Genomic DNA, 17,032 nt, shown 5'->3' with positions numbered 1-17,032 from the left:
TTGGTGCATTGTTAATGCTTGGCTTGGAGCTATAAAAGCCATCGCATATGTTGTTTCATTTTTAAAAAACCTTAGGGAACTTGCCAAAAATGCATGCAACACATAAGAGTTTCATAGCTTAGTTCATGTATGGTATCATATTTGATTTAATATATGTGCAAAAGGGTAAAATTGGGGTTCTCGGGAAAAGATGTTTGAGGAGGTTGGAGAACAATTGATTTTGTGGTGCCTCTTCAGCTTCCCTCTTTCTTCTTTCTCAAACTTTGTTTGTCCATCCTCCTTCTTGCTCTACCTTTGCATGGAATGGATTTTTAGTGTATAGAGGAAGAGGAGGAGTCATTAATCTTGTCTCTTAGTCAGTGTGAGATTGTGTTGAGTCTTTTGTGTGTGTGGATTTTTAGTGCAAGAGAGGTTTCATGGTGATCATTGGGACATCAAATTCAAGTGAGCTTCACGTGTCTTTATGAGGAACAACAATCCAAAGATTTCTCCAAAAAATCAAATATCTCATGAAAGTCAAATCTAAGTGTCCAACAACAAAGTTCTTCATCAATAAATCAGCAAACCATTAGGTCAAAAAGATTGTGGAAAAATCCATCCTAACTTACAAAATAAAGAGTTATGGAAGAAGATTTTAACTTAAAAATTTATTTATAAAGGATAGGTTTTAACGAGTGCCTCTCCAACTTTGTAATCTAGGAGCAAAACTCTAGAAGTATTTATGTCTTTAAGTGTGTAATCTAGAAAGTGGTCTAACAATGAAATTGCACTTTTACGAGATGTATGTTTTGTTTTGGAAGCTTGAAAATGGTGCAATAGTGAAGTTCCATCTTTTAGAAGTTTTTTTTTTTCTATCTTGAATCCATTCGAGATGTTTTTTTTTGGAAGAGGATACTAGCCTATCCATTATTTTTTGTAAAGCCAATTTTGAACCAAGGAGGGTATTGGAATAATAGGGTCTTCAACTAGTCTCATAGGAATTTTCTCCTGTAAGGGTTATCTGTATTTTGGACGCATGTGAGAGATGTAATTACACCCATGTGACTATGATGTCACTAATGATGTAATCAAGCAACTTGTCAATGCTTATAAAATGGGATTTGTCCCACATTGCAACTAGATCTTGAATTCTCAATCATTCCCTATTAGCATGAACACAACTCTATTTTACATCTAGCTTGTGTCTTGGTCTATTTTCTCTCCATATGCACATTCTCTCACACATATAATCATGAAAACTCTATGGTATCATCATCCATAGCTTATTCTCAAGCTCATGATCATGTATGGATACACAAAATTTCCAAGAATATTCCATATCTCCAACTCAATCCATATGCTCTAAGCTATTATGAAGGAAGAGAAAAAGAAGAAGAGAATAGCACAAGTGATGGAAAATATCTTCTCCAATGGTTCCTCACTCTCCCTCACACGCTCTCTCTCTCTTTCTCCCTCCCTCTCTCTCTCACTCTCTCAAGGTGCTTAATGGATAAGGTAGAGATAAGAAGGAGAACTCTCAAGTTAGCACACACAAGAATGAGCTCCATTATTCACTTTTTTTAGTTTTTATATATAGAGTTTTGAGTTTAGGGCTTCCTCCAAATGATGGCAACACTATGCACTTGTTTGGCCTTTGATTGGTTCTCTTTTAATTTATAAATAAATTTTTGGCCAACCAATCTAATAAAAAGTGAATAGAATCTTAGTATCCACAACCTTGGCTAGTTTTTCTAGTCTTCCTATGTAACTCTAACAAATGTTATCATTTGCATGGAAACAAGCCTAATTCTGGAACAATATTAATTGCAAGAATAAATTAGAATATATTGTAGTTGCATACAATAGATGGTTGTGCCTAAATTGAATTAATGTAGCCCAAATGGTTTCATCCTTTCAAAATGTTTTTAGGACATTAAGCCTTCATTAGATGATCCTAGAGGAGTGCTAGTCCCATGGCATTCATATTGATGGTAGTAGATTGTGGCTTGTAGCAAGGATGTAGAATAAAAGGATGGTTGATTGAACGAGTCATGATAGAGGAGTAATGTATATTGTCGATGTTGATGAATAAGCTATTGGTTCTACTCATGGATCTTAGTAGATGGTGGAAGATGTTGTTATAGATGACAAAACATGTATAAGGATAGTGATATTAATGGCATGAATCTTAATAGTTGATCCTTTTGGTAAATTTGAATGATAATGAAAGATGAATTAGGGTCTATAGAAGTTGGAAGACTCTATGTGGAAATAGAAGCAATATTTGATGGATTTCCACGAACTATTGTCCCTACAAAGTAAAATCTCATGTGCATTCACTTCATGAGGGAATGTGCTAGACTTTACTTTTGTGCACATGATATGTATGGCTAGTGGTTTGGGAGATGGATCAAAATGCAAATGAACCTAAAGTGTCATCCCACACTTGGGGATCCAAACCATGCATACGTTGCTGAGAAAATATTAGGTGACTATGCATGTGTACTTAAGTATTACTGAGTTAAAAGATAGCTTCAATGGTTCTTTATAGCCTTATTGGTTGATGAAGCAACGTATCTCACTAGTATGTGTGATGGGAAGAATTGTTGATGTTGAAGGAAAGGTTACTTGGAGAATATCATGGGTAGATACCATTTAGACATGTCGTTTATCCAAGTGAAGTGGTTTTGAAGGATATGATCTCCAATTATAGCAATTGATTATGGTAGCTGAAGAACTTGGTTTCTTTCTCAAGCACCTTATTACCTTACTTTCATCCTTGATTGTGATGGCATTGAGGAGAAGTACAGAGAGAAAGTGCATGTGACTTAGGGAGATAGGTTTTAACCATGGGTGAGGAGACTCTAGCTATTTTAAAGGACCAACATCAACTAAGGCTTGCTTGTGTTGAACACTTAAGCGCTCTATCTTCTCCTTCATTGGAATAGTTGTTTTAGTGTGAGCAGCATCACTAGGTAGTAATTGCATTGTGTCCTCTTTTTGACTCAATGAGACTACTTAGTCATTACTAGTTCCTCTTATGGATTAGCAATAGCTTTAGGCTATTGTACTTCTAAAATTATAGATGTGAGTATCTCAAGAACTAGATGTTCAATCACTAGCTTGTCACTTTGTATCTCCACAAGTATCTTGGTCTGGGACCTAGATTTGTATTTGGATCATTGTCTCTTTCTCTTGGATTTTGATGGGACTTGGGCAATTGTTGGTGGAGATGGCTTTGCAAGTAGATTTGGCAACCAAATCCAACACTTTCCTACATAAAACCCTTCAGCATGCAACAATGCTTTGGAAACCCATCACAGTTTTGTGCTAACTCTCCATCAATGCATGTGAGGATATGCCCCCCTAGATCTCCTCTTCTTTCTAGATGCAATTCTATGTCCAACAGCTTGAGAAGCTATGGTAGTATTTCTAGTAGCTTTAGTCTTTCCTTTGGTTCTAGAAGGATTCCTACTAGCATGTTCCCTCTTGTCTGCTTGCGCCATAAGAAGTTCCTTTAGAACTCTTTGGCCTTTTGCCCTAGGTGTGTGGTTTGACTCTAAAATAGGTTTCTTGCCCTTCTTTGAAGAAGAGACAAGGTTTCCTTTGCTAAAAGTACTAACAATCTAGATATTTAGTAAGCTCAAGTGTATGGAATGTGTCACATAGTCCATGCCACATTTGGCTTCATGCTTGAAAGTTATTCCAAGTAAGACTTCCTTGACCATAACTTCTCAATTTATAAGCACATAGAAAACAATGGGCAAGCTCGTAGTCTCTATAGTTAGAAGAATCTTTTATCGTCCGAGAAGAGGGTAAGGTGATCCTCCATAAGGTTTGATGATTGCATTTGTTGGGACTAGTTTAGGTTGACCAATTGCAGTCATACACCATAAATTAGGATGTTGTAATCAAAACCTTTGTCAATGAGAGAATTAATGATGAGCTCTTGCTTGGGAATCAATTTGACCCTAAGGATATATAGGAGGTACTAACTCTTCATCTTCCAAGTTAGTATTGATAGCTTTGACCTTGCAAGTGTTAGGGTTTGTAGACTGTGTAAGGGTACTACTAGAGACACCTTACACGTTGGATAGTCATGATACATATGAGTGATGCCACACTCAACAAATCTAAGGTCAATCTTTGTGAATATGACTATCCCCATCTGATCTACTAGTTATGGACAAGTGTAGGTAGGTGGTACAAGTGGCAAGTATAGGTAGGTGGTGCAAGTGACAAATGTAGGAAGGTGATACAAGCTTAGTGTACAAGTGTAAGTCCTAGGTGGGTGGTGCTTGTCGTGAGGGTAGTGCAAGTAGTACAAACTTAGTGGTGCAAGTGGGTGGCACAAGTGATAAGTGTAGGCATGTGGTGTAAGCCTAGGTGGTGGAAGTGCAAGGCTAGTGGTGCAAGTGCAAGTCCTAGGTGGGTTCGGGTGTACAATTTCCTAGTGGATAAAATATGTGAGTAAGTGCAAGGGAGTGAGTGGATTAATGCGATGTATATGTGGATTGTGAATTTTGAATGCGAGTGAATTGTGGATGTGAGTGAGCTATTATTGTCAGTGAATTATGAATGTCAATGAACTTTTAGTGTGAGTGAACTATGAGTGTGAGTATGATGATGTCTTAGTGCAAAGAAACTCTAAATTTAGATGTGAAGGATCCTAATTATAAAATGGCAACAAGAAACAACCAACCAAACAATGAAACAATGGTCGTGTATTTGATTCTTGCATTGTGTATTTTGAGTTTTGATAACTTTTCTTCCTTCAATGCACATACAACCAAAAAAATATGACAAGCATGATGCATTATTAATCCCCAACAGTATGACATAAATTATTTATGTAAGATAAGTATGACTTTTGAGTTATTACCTTTCTTTTTTTGTTTTGTGTTTTTTGAGTTTTGATTTTTGCTCACTCTTGTTCCTTCAATGCTCACACTATCAATTATCCATAATAAGAAAGTTGCATCTACAACATTGATACACATATTGGTCAAGTAAAAAGAGTGGAATTTTGAGTTTTGAGTTTCAAGCATTCTACATTTTTTGAGTTTTGCGTTTAGTGTTTTTGTGTTATTTTCACTTCAATACACATACAACCCAACAAGTATGATAATAATAATGTATCTTCAATCCACAATAATATCATACAATTTTTTTAAGCAAGAAAAGTTTGAGTTTTGTATTTTTTCCTACCCTAACAATTTCTATTGCTTCAATCTTAATCTAATAAATTGGCTCCTTTTGATTTAGCCGTTCTAATCTAGTCACATGGGTTTTGGAATGCTATCCATAAACATGATCAATACCCCATCGATCTCATCCACACCCATGCACAAGCCTTCTATTTCGTTACACAATAAGAGTGTGAGAATCTCGAAAAGTGTAGTGTCCTAGGTCTTAGAAATGGAACAAAAATGTTGAGTTAGACATACAAATAGTTAAGACATTGGATAGAATTTTATTGTTTCAAAGGTTGCAACTCACTTGAGTGACAATCTCTTACCTTATCTCTCAACATTCGCTTTAACTAAGCATTCTTCTCTCTATCCCAAGAAACCAAGAACATAAGACTAGCTTTGAGTTATTGTGAACTCACGTATCTTACCTTCTCGCATTATAGTCCAAAAGCTTGAAGGCTCAAAGATAGATCCATGACCTCAATGAACACAATTCAATGGCATCTCTCCTTTGCACCTACCATCAAGCACATCAACGAGTCAAGAAGCTAATAGAGAAGAAGAGAAAAGCAAGAAGATGATGAAGAGATTCACTTCCCTTAGTCCCTCACTCAATATACCTCACACTCACTCATTCTCATTCACTCTTAACAATGGAAGCAAGATTATAGAATAGAAAGCTTCAATAGTTACACTGATAGAGCTTCCATATCATGGATACACCAAAAGGGTGAATAAAATTGAGACCTCCCACCCTTATAGACACACTTGGTTGTGGATAAGGTATATCTGATATGAAGAGTCTCTAGAGCCACTACAATGTCCCTTGGAAGCTCACTAATTTCTCTTCTTGTACTTCTTTGAGCTTGTATTTTTCCTATTCTAAGATTTCAAAACATGTTCCAAGCTAAACATCCATCCATTAGAACATATACAAAGGCAAATAGAGGCTACAAACCAAATACAGAAGCTCTATAAAACACTACAAAAAATCTATAATAGACATAAAAACAATACAACTCAAACTAAAACCCCTTTAAAATATCAAAAACCTTCTAATACACTCTCAATCATTCCTCAAAAGATTTATTCATAATCTAATCTTATATATAGAAAAAAAAAACATACCAAAACATAGGCAAAATAGGCTTTATTAGAACCAAACGGACACATTACACAACCTATTAGAACATCATATCTCAACCAAAAACCATCATGAGCTTCTTAAACCTACTCAACCCATCCCAACATACTTCAAAATAATTTTAATATATCCAAAATCAATCAATTCATCATAAAATCAATAATTCAACTCACAAAACAACAAAAATCAGTCTTAAAAATAAGTTAATTCAGCCCTCAATAATACATAACTATAGAGATAACTTCATCCCAATAATAATAAGGCCTCTTTTTTTTAGCCCCATCAAGGCTTGTATAATTTTGATAATATGCATGTTCTTTCTTTTATTAAGAGTGTACCTAGATGTCAACTACATTTGAATTCCATGCTATTTTAAAAAATTACTCAATTCACAAGAGAGATATTCTTCCCCTCCATTTGATCACATGTACTTAATTTGCACACATGTTTGTTTGTTAACCAAATTTTAAAATCATGAAAGCGAGAGAACATGTCACTTTCTCTTTCATGAAGTATACCAATACCTTCCACCAATACAAGTTACATAACACTTAGCTCTAGCCATTGGTGTAGTATTTGTAGGATCCCATATATTTGAAATACAACATCAAGTAAATGACTTCTTACATGTTTATCACGAGAAAATGTATGCCTTGCATATTTTTCAAATTAGTATGCTTAATACACTTTCTACATAGCCACTTTGAACTTATGCAAGCCCATTACAATTTCAAGTGACTACATATTTTTTAACCATTGCACATTTACATGGCCAATACGTTTATGCCAAATGACAAAATCAACCATAACTCCTATAGTGGCCTCCTTTAGCTTGTGTAAATATAGTGGCCTCCTTTAGTTTGGGTACATTTACATCCAATGCAAACAGCCTACTCACATGCTTCTATTTTGCAACTAATTTGCATCTATTTTTGAAATCTTATTTAAAGTTGTCATTCTAATTGAACTTTACTTGCAATCCCTACTCAATAGAAACCAAGTTCTTTGTGATGTTAAGCACATGTAGTATATTAACCAAACACTTAACTTTTACATTCTGAATAGACAATAGGAAACTCCCAACATGAGCAATAAAATGTATTTTATTGTTACCTATTTTAATAAAACCTAACATTTCAAGAAAATTTTCTAAACAATTCTCCATGAGACGTCATATGATTAGAGGCACCTAAGTCCACATACCATACATGATTAGTTACTCCAACTTACTATTGAGAGAGAGTATATGTGAGAGAGATGGTGTATGAGAGATGGTTAATTTTCTATGAAAAACATTGTGTCTACATGAGAGAGACTGAGAAAAAGTCTATGAAGACAATGAAATTTGAATACTATGTGATGAATTCCATTCAAAGTTTATCATTCCTTTGTCTTATTGTAGTTCTTTGATGGTTTCTATGAAGAATATGCTGAAGATTTTTTGTGATAAATTTGTGGTAGATTTACTATGTGATGTTATGTGAAGATTTGTGAAGAATGGTGTTTATTTTTCTTCTTGTGGTTGATTAAAGTATGACCAACATGCTTGTTGATGTTACAAGATAGATTTTATTGCAATAGATTCTTCATTTTCTTGGTATTTCTCTTAAGGCTCCATGTTTTTAGTGTGCAACAGAAAAAACTACTATCAACAACAACTAGGTTAAAATTAGGTTATCTCTCTAAGACGATGCATTGTTTTAGGGTTAGGGTTTGCACCCCACTTTGCATTTTAGGATTTGTACCACTATGAATTAAGATTTGTATCCTCTTTTAAGTGTTTTATTCCCTTTGTGAGATTTAGGCCATAGTATGCTTGTATCTTAATCCAAATAGACCAATCCTACACTAATCTAATCATAAATACATGCGTGTGCAGCAAATAAAATTGTGGATGATAAATACAACATGCACGGCTTTGTGAGCCCGACTTTCATAAAATAATATATCCATGGAGAACAACAATGATACAACTGTCCAAAAGAATATAATAAAGCTATGCAAAATAATCATCCACCATCAAATCAATTTGGCACTGATACTATGACCTTTCTCTCATTCTGACCTTCTTTGACTTTAGCCTTGAAAAATGCTATAAGAATAGTATACAATTATGCATCTACTAGTAATTAGTGACATTGTTGAAGAGGAAGAAAAGCCATGAAAGATTATAGAATTCATGATATTGTTGAAGAATTGGAGATCTCCATTGCCAAAGCCACTTTCTACAAGAAGTGTATTTCTCAATGGTGGAAGCATGTCACTATCCTGATGTGGGCTATATGATAGACTAATTCCACTACCTTTTGAAGATACAAAAGTTGTATCACTATAACCAATTATTTTCCACAAAACCAAAGAGCAAAGTAGAAATAGAGAGAATGCCCATCCATGGGAGATTTGGCCTTCATTGAAAATTTTTTAAACATCATCAAGTGGGAGATTATGAAGAAGTTTCAGGAGTCGTGGTCTATTGAGGTTCATAAGAATAAGAAGGAAGAGAGCTAGGACTTATTTGTGGATACTCAACAGCAAGATATATGGAATGCTTAGTGCTAACCTTTTGTTTGTCCAATTGGCAACCCACTGGAAGCTAGTAGACAGAGTATTCTTTGCCATTTATGCTATTGAAGCCCTCCAAACTTGGTATTATCAAGACAATGGTACTATGGCGATCCTTAGAAGAATTAATTTTGATACCTTTAGAATCGAATGTATTCCCCATTTGCAATGGAATAAAGGCTGAATTCAAATATGTTGAAAAGAAGGAAGTAGAAGAAATGTTGGCAAGAGAGTCCTCAAGAGAGATTGAAACCCTTCTGATTTTCTTTTATTGAGTACAAACAAACTAGATGGAGCCAACTCCCTAATGAATGACACAATCAAGAGGCAAGGACTAGAATGAATTCGAATGTACGTGAGAAGAGAGAAGACACAAATCAAAGATGAGAAAAAGCTAGTAGGAGAAGTCTTCTTTGATGCCCTTGTGGTACTATTTATAGAAGTCCTAATGGTGAATCAAGATTCCCTTATCTATATTGAAAATATTGAATATGCCAACAAATATAGTCCTATTGCCAATCTTTTAGAGAGAGTACAATGAAGACCTTGATCTTCATGTAGCTGAGTTCATGGTAGCATGTATATCCAATAATGCTAGAACTCTTGAGCATTGGTTAGAAATATTTTCTGTCACTTTCAAAGCTATAGTATTTCACTTATATGAGAGACAAGTACTAGAAATTTTGGCACATGGGATAGCCTTTCTCACCAAATTTAGGCGTAAAGTTTTTGAACAATGGGTTTCGTAGGAGTTCATGAACTTAAGTGAGCAGTTCTCTAGTGAATGGATGAAAGCATATGTCTCTAGAATGGAATCCATACTAAAGAGATAGATAACCATCGCTTGAATGAAGGCATCCAAAAGGGAGTTTTTCTTAGTGGCCTACAACCAGAAGTTCATAAGTTTGTATAGTTGAGAAGACCAGATAACTTGCAATTTGCAGTGGAAGGTTCAAGATTATATAATAAAGTTGAAGCAAGGCTATCGATGACTTCAAGAAGAGGAGTCCCATCCTCCCATACCAGGAATGGTATAACCCCACCAAATACAGTCCCAGGGATTGTTCCCTATCTCTACCCTCAAATGCAAATAGTAACACAATACAATGCATCGAATCCATAGTGATTACCCATAGACAATAGTGCCTTAGATAATGGTTCAGCCACAACAACACTAGCCTCAAATAGTTTCCCCAATGACAACTCAACAATAATAGTGGTACCCTACAACTAGCTGGAATCAACAACCAATAGTCTCAATAGGAGCTCTAAATTAGAATCAAAATAGAGGATCCTCTTGACCAACTCAACTAGTCTATACGGTGATTACAAAGACTTTCCAAAACCCTATTGCAAGTACTCCAAGAGAAGAAATAGAATCAAAATAGAGGATCCTCTAGACCAACTCAACCAGTCTATGCAGTGATTACAAAGACTTTTCAAAATCATATTGCAAGTACTCAAAGAGGAAATATTTTGAAGTACTATTTGTCCAATTCAATTGCAAGCATCAAGAAAAAGCTTATGGATGTGATTATAGAACAATTGCAGACACTAAAAGTGAATATTGCTAATATATCAAGTATTGCAGGAGGTTGTGTAGAAAGTGCCATCAAACGGGACATTTAGCCACTAAATTTACTAAAAACTAACTATCCATAGAGCCTTCTATTTGTACTACTTAAGAAAAACCAAAACAGAGAATATCTGATCTTTGAAGGAGATGAATAAAAGAAAGAAGTAAAATTCAACTTGTTAGAATCCAAGATGACAACCCAAGATATCAAACCAAAGCCCATAGATTTTGGTTCTAATTTTGGCCTAAAGAGATTCCTTGCCCAAAGTTACAAAGAAAGACAGTCTAGTAGTGGCCAAAGATTAAAAGGGGAGTGTTACAGATGTGAAAAAAAGAGATATATCCCACCAAGTTGTCAAAACCCTAGGTCCAAGATAGAAATAGTCCAAGTAACAAGACCACAAGTCCAAAAGATAGGTGATGCACAAGTACCTCCAATAATAAAGAAAGTTCAAATATTGCCGCTTCTAAAAGAAAGAGGAAAAACAAAAGTGGATGATGTCCCATTCCTAGCCAATTGGAAAAATCCCATGGATCCTATCAAAGAGTATGACTTGGTCAAAGACCTAGACACCTTCAAACCAATCCTAACATTCTAACAATTTTTTATCCTATCTCCCACTTGTTGAAAGAAATTTAAAAGCATATTGATGAGAAGATGTGGCCTAAGGATTGCTCTCACAATTTCCACCAAATCCAATAAGGCCCTAGAGCTACTAAAAGAAGTAGATGTGGCTAACACATTATTGGATCCTAGCACACCAAAGATACCATGGTGTTTGGATCGAATGATATTTCATTGCAGAGATGAATTGATTGATGGACGCTCATCAAGGATCATAATGACCGATGTGATAATGAAGAATCTAGCTAGGCCTACAAGGTATGCAACCTATATAGTGTCTTATTAGACTAGCACACTAGAGTAGAATTGAGCCTTTAGGTATTCTTTCATATGTAAAGACAACCCTGGCAGGAAGAGACTATTGGCTGACCTACTTGGTGGTGAAACCAAATTCCTATGGGAACTCTTATCCTCTGTTGTTAGGAAGACCATGGCTCTTTGAAGCAAGAGCATAAACTGATTGGTTCAAGGGAAGCTTACCCTACACAGAGGACCCAACAAGGTAGTAGTAAAGTTGTATGGCTTACAAAAAGGTAATGGATCCACCTCTATTGAAGTCTTAATAGACTCCTCCAATGAAATTACAGATGGTACATTGTCAAATAAAGAAGCAATCAAACATATATAAGAAATAGAGACACAGTCCCTGATAGTGAGCACTGTAAGCCAACTCCCAAAAGAAGAAAATCTATTGTTAATGGGTGACTATCTTTTGCTTGAACCAGAAATCAATTCTAAAATTACCTCTGATAATGAGATAGAAACTTGGATGTATTATTCTCCTCCCCGTTACATGGCCACAATAGAGCCAAAGATAGAAGCAAAAGAAAATATGGAGGTAGAAGCAAAAGATGCTATAGAAAGCCTATTTTTCTTCTACAGAGCCCCTATAAAGGTAGAGCCAAAGTTTGACGAGGACAAATATAAAAGTTAATATATGAAGATTATGGAAGTGAGGTAAAGGAATCTATTTAGCTTCTGAAGAGGATATTAATGAGGAGGATGTCCCAAAGGCTTCAAAAGTTGAAGATCCTATGCTATGGGATAGAATGACTCTAGTACCGTTTGGTCTGGTAAATGAATCTCATCATATGCAAAGGATTTTAAGAAGTGGATTAAGAAAAATAAGCCTTCTTTTAATAGTGACTATCGTTACCCTAATCTACACTTCTCAAGAAAGGATGATAATGATGCACCTTGCCAACAAGTAATAGTTCTACAACCCAAACATAGCTAAGATGGTTCCTATTATATGACATTCCTAAAGGTGTCCTCAAAAGATGAGTTCTCAAGCTAAGAAGTAATTAACTCTCCCACAAAATCCAAAATAGCCATAATACCATTTCAGCATCCCAAAGATCCAATTGAGCTACCATTGAAGGAAAAAGTTGCTTCCAACACAATATCAGATAAGGAGGCCACTCCCTTGAAGGAGTCAGATCTATACCCAAAAGCAATCTGTGGGACCTTCATCCTGAAGTGAAAAGTAAAAAAGAATCAACTTTTATGGATGTAGATGGCATTGAATGTCACTTGAAGATGGGTACTAGTCTCCTAGAAGAGGAGCTATTGGCCTTGTGTGACCTACTAAAAAGCAAATAACGTTTATGGATACAAATGGCATTGAACATCACTTGAAGGTGGGTACCAATCTCCTAGAAGAGGAGCTATTGATCTTACGTGACCTATTGAAGGAGAACTTGGATGTGTTTACATGGTCATATAAATACTTGAAGGGGATTGACCCCACAGTGTGTCAACATCATATCGACCTTGAGCCCAATACCAAGCCTGGTAAGGCAAAGACAGAGGCTCATGAACCCAAATTACTTAGCCCTGGTGAAAGCAGAGTTGTAAAAGCTCTTAGAAACTGAGTTGGTATATCCAGTGGTCAATAGTGAATGGGTCTCATCCATCATGGTAGTGTCCAAGAAGAATGAAAAGTTATGAATATATGTGGACTTTCAGAAGTTGAACTCAAGACAAGAATGATAATTTTTCTATCTCTTTCACAGACCAACTATTAGACATAATGGTTGGACATGAGCTCTATTCCCTACTAGATGGATTCAATGGGTACAACCAAGTCTAGATAGCAAAAGGAGATGTTGTTTGGGCTCTATAACACCCTTGCCACCTTTCAAAGAGTGATGATGGCTACATTTTAAAATCACTTGCATGATTTTATTGAGTTATACATGGATGACTTCTTTATTTATAGTTTAATCTATTAGCACTAGGGACACTTGGAACAATGCTTTGATTGATGCCGGGAGTATAGGATCTCCCTCAACCCTGACAAATGCATCTTCAAAGTGTCTTTAGGAGTTTTTCTGAGTCACATTGTCTCTCCATAAGGAATAGCAATAGACCCTGCCAAGATTGAGAAGATTGCAGCTCTAATAGAATCAACCTCAAACAGTTGAGGGGATTTCTCAAACATGTGGGTTACTATAGGTGATTCATTAACCATTTGCAACAAAGGAAGCTCCCTTGTGTAAGCTCTTGAGAAAAGATACTGATTTTAATTGGATAACTAGTTGTGAAGATACCTTTAATACTCTGAAGTAGCATCTAATTGAAGCACCTAACTTGCAACCTCCTAATTAGACAAAAGAGTTTCACGTACATGTTGATGCATCTGTCGACGGCTCAGCTGTGGTCTTATGCTAGAAAGGCTCCTCTAAGCTTGACAATCCTATCTACTATACAAGCCATAAGGTCACTGATCAAGAGGGAAACTAGATAGTGATAGAGTTAGAGTGCCAGGTGATGGTGTTTGCTTTGGAGAAGTTTTGATACTACTTGTTGTCGATGCACTTTAAGTTTTATGTGGATCATGAGGCGCTACTCTTTTTTATGAATAAGAAAAACGTTAAAGGCCGAATGATGAGATGGTTACACTAATTCCAAAAGTTAAATTTTGAAGTAGTTACAAAGCCTAGCTACTCCCATGTTTTGGCCGATTATCTATCACAGGTCCCTCGATTTGAAGAAGAGGAACAGGATGATCTAGACCTCCTTGATGCTTCCCTATTTTTAGCCGAAATGGTAATCCCATGGTATATAGACATTGCCAATCTCTTGGCCACACAATAATACCTCCTTGGCATCTCTAGTAGCAAAAAGAAGAATAAGCTTTTATTGGAATCGAACTCTTATCTTCTGCTAAGTGGTACTTTGTATAAGAGAGGCAAAGAGAAGTGTTGCAAAGATGTGTTGTGAAAGATGAGATCGAGATCGTGCTAAGAGTATGCCATGATGAGCCATGTGGTAAACACTTTGCTAGAGAAGCAATAACCAAAAAGGCTCTGCTTGTAGGATACTTGTGGCCTACACTACATAAAGATGCCTACTATTGTTGCAAGCATTGTGATTTGTCAATGGATGGGAAAGCCTACCAAATCTAATGCCATGCCTCTACAACCTATCCTTTCCCTAATACTGTTTGAGAAGTGGGGCATTGACTTCATGGGCCCAATCTATCCTTCAACCAGAAGGAAGTAGAACCGATACATCTTAGTATGTACGGATTATGTGATAAAGTGATGTGAAGGTAAGGCTCTCAAACAAGATGATGGAAATAGCATAGCCCTACTTCTATACAAGAATATCATCACCCGCTTTGGTAGTCCCTTAGAGATAGTTAGTGACGGAGGCACTCACTTTCTAATATAAGATTATGGAAGAGCTAATAGAGCTTTATAAGATTTGGCTACCGCAAGTCCACAATCTACTACCCCAGAGCCAATGGCCAAGTCGAAGTTACCAATATGATCCTTTGCTCATTCCTAAGATGAGGGCAATTATTGCACATTACTATAACTAGGACCATTGACTTATAGAGGCTCCTAGGCATATTAAACCTCCCATAATGCTTCTACATGCTAAACACCTTTCCAGTGCTGGTGTACGACATAGAAGCCATCTTTCCCATCGAGTTAGAACTATCCACTTTGCGAGTGGCTATCACAAGCACTTGGAAGATTTTGAGTCCTTGTATTACTACCTCCTCCATTTGAAATGATTGGACGAGACTCGCAGGATGGCCTTATAGTGTATGAAAATCCACACAAGCTTGACAAAAGGCTTAACATAGCAACTTCATAAAGCACAAAGAATTCAAGGAAGGTGACCTAGTCCTCGCCTATGATTCACACTTTGGCAAGTTTCCTAGAAATCTCCAACAGTGCTGGATGGTCCCCCTACAAGGTACTCAATGTCAACCCTAACGACTCTGTCCAAGTGCAAATTGTTAATGCCTCTGACAATCCCTTCCTAATTAATGGTTAATGTTTGAAGAAGTATTACACTCCCTAGGAATCTTGACAATCATAGAGCTGATAGTCTTTCTTTTGATTTTCATCATTCCCATTGTGACAATGTGGTCTCATTCTTTTAGCCCCTTGTCTCCACCTCTTGCATGTATTTGGTTATTCTTCTATTCAATCCAGCTGATGTGGTGAGGTTTGTTTTGATGTATGGTGTTTTGCCATTTACCTAAAGAAAAAAAAGAGAAAAAAAAAGTCATGAGAGAAAAGGACTTCGGTCCCTGTTATGTTGACCTGCTCTTCAAGAATAAGTGGTAATATCCTCAAGAGTAGAGAAAAGAAAAGAAAAAAAGAGAGAATAATAAAATAATAATAATAAACTATTATGAAAGAAATTAAAGAAATTTTCTATCATAACATGCCCTACTTCCGAGTAATTCACTATATGTATACCCTCTATATCACGTGCATTCAAGGACTATTTATAAATATCCTTATCTATGAATTGTTTCTTAATAAAACATAACCCTTTTCTATTCATTCTGTAAGTAACCCCTTTATATTGGATCTTTCGATATGTAAAAAATATCTAAAAATGGTATTTTAAAAGTTTTTTTGTTGAACCCATATGACACATATATATATTTATCACTAACCTCCTCAAGGCCCCACTCCAAGAAAAGGTGGCAAACACCCTTGGACGAGAAGCTAGCTATGGAAAAGGTTGCAACACCCCGCAATCCAAAACAGTTGATTCCTTAGTTGAAATCCCCAGGATGCAATTCCAAAGTTGCCTCCCTTGGTGTGTTGTATCCTATGCTTTGACAGTTGCATCTAATCCCCACAGTAGATGGCCTCTTTTACATGCAATTCAAGTTCCTAATCTATCTGCTATCTCCCCAGGCATGCCTCTTCATGGGCAAACACTATTTGACATCATCAATAAGATGAAGTCACTTTTCATTGACAAACCCTATGTTATGTGTGCTTTTATCCTAACTGGATGGGGATGTGAGTATGGGTTTCCCTCTTCTATCTATCAATGGAGCATGAGAGACAAAAGGGGAGATGAGTGTGATTGGTTTTTCTTTCAATCAACTCTGAGCGGTGAGGATTGAGGGATATTCCAAACTTGTGTCATGTATATTTCTATTTCTCTATGCACACACGGGACAATGGGTCTTTGTTATATCTCACCACATATCATGTCACTCTACTCTGTGCATTGCATTGCAAGCCTCCCTGGCCTACCTTCTTGCACCTATGCCAAATGGGTTGGGATGCACTGATGCAACATCAATTGTGCACACTGGCATACTCCCTTTGTGTCATTTTCCTGGTTGATTTCTCAACTGAGTGTAAGATAGGGATTTTCTTTTCTTCCTCTCTGAGTGATGTGAGCTGTGGGGCGAGAGACTAATCTATCATTCTCACATGAACTCTTGTTGATCTAAGTTGCATATTTCTCATCATTGATAGCTTAATGGTACTCTATTAACCTCCCTAGGTGTTGTTGCATAGTCAGTGCCATGCTGGACGAGTGATGTGGCAAGCAATGGTATCTCTTGCGAATGACTCTGACCCCTAGCATGTTGACTACGATCTCCCCTCAGCCATCTAAATGGGACAAGTATTTCTAACCATGTCTCTTGCGTTTATGTATATATGTCATGTCTTAAGTGT

Source organism: Lygodium microphyllum, chromosome 1 (assembly GCF_053477565.2).
Source record: "Lygodium microphyllum isolate KBCC chromosome 1, Lygodium_microphyllum_v1.1.10, whole genome shotgun sequence".
NCBI lineage: Eukaryota > Viridiplantae > Streptophyta > Polypodiopsida > Schizaeales > Lygodiaceae > Lygodium > Lygodium microphyllum.
Note: the sequence above shows the minus strand (reverse complement) of the source record.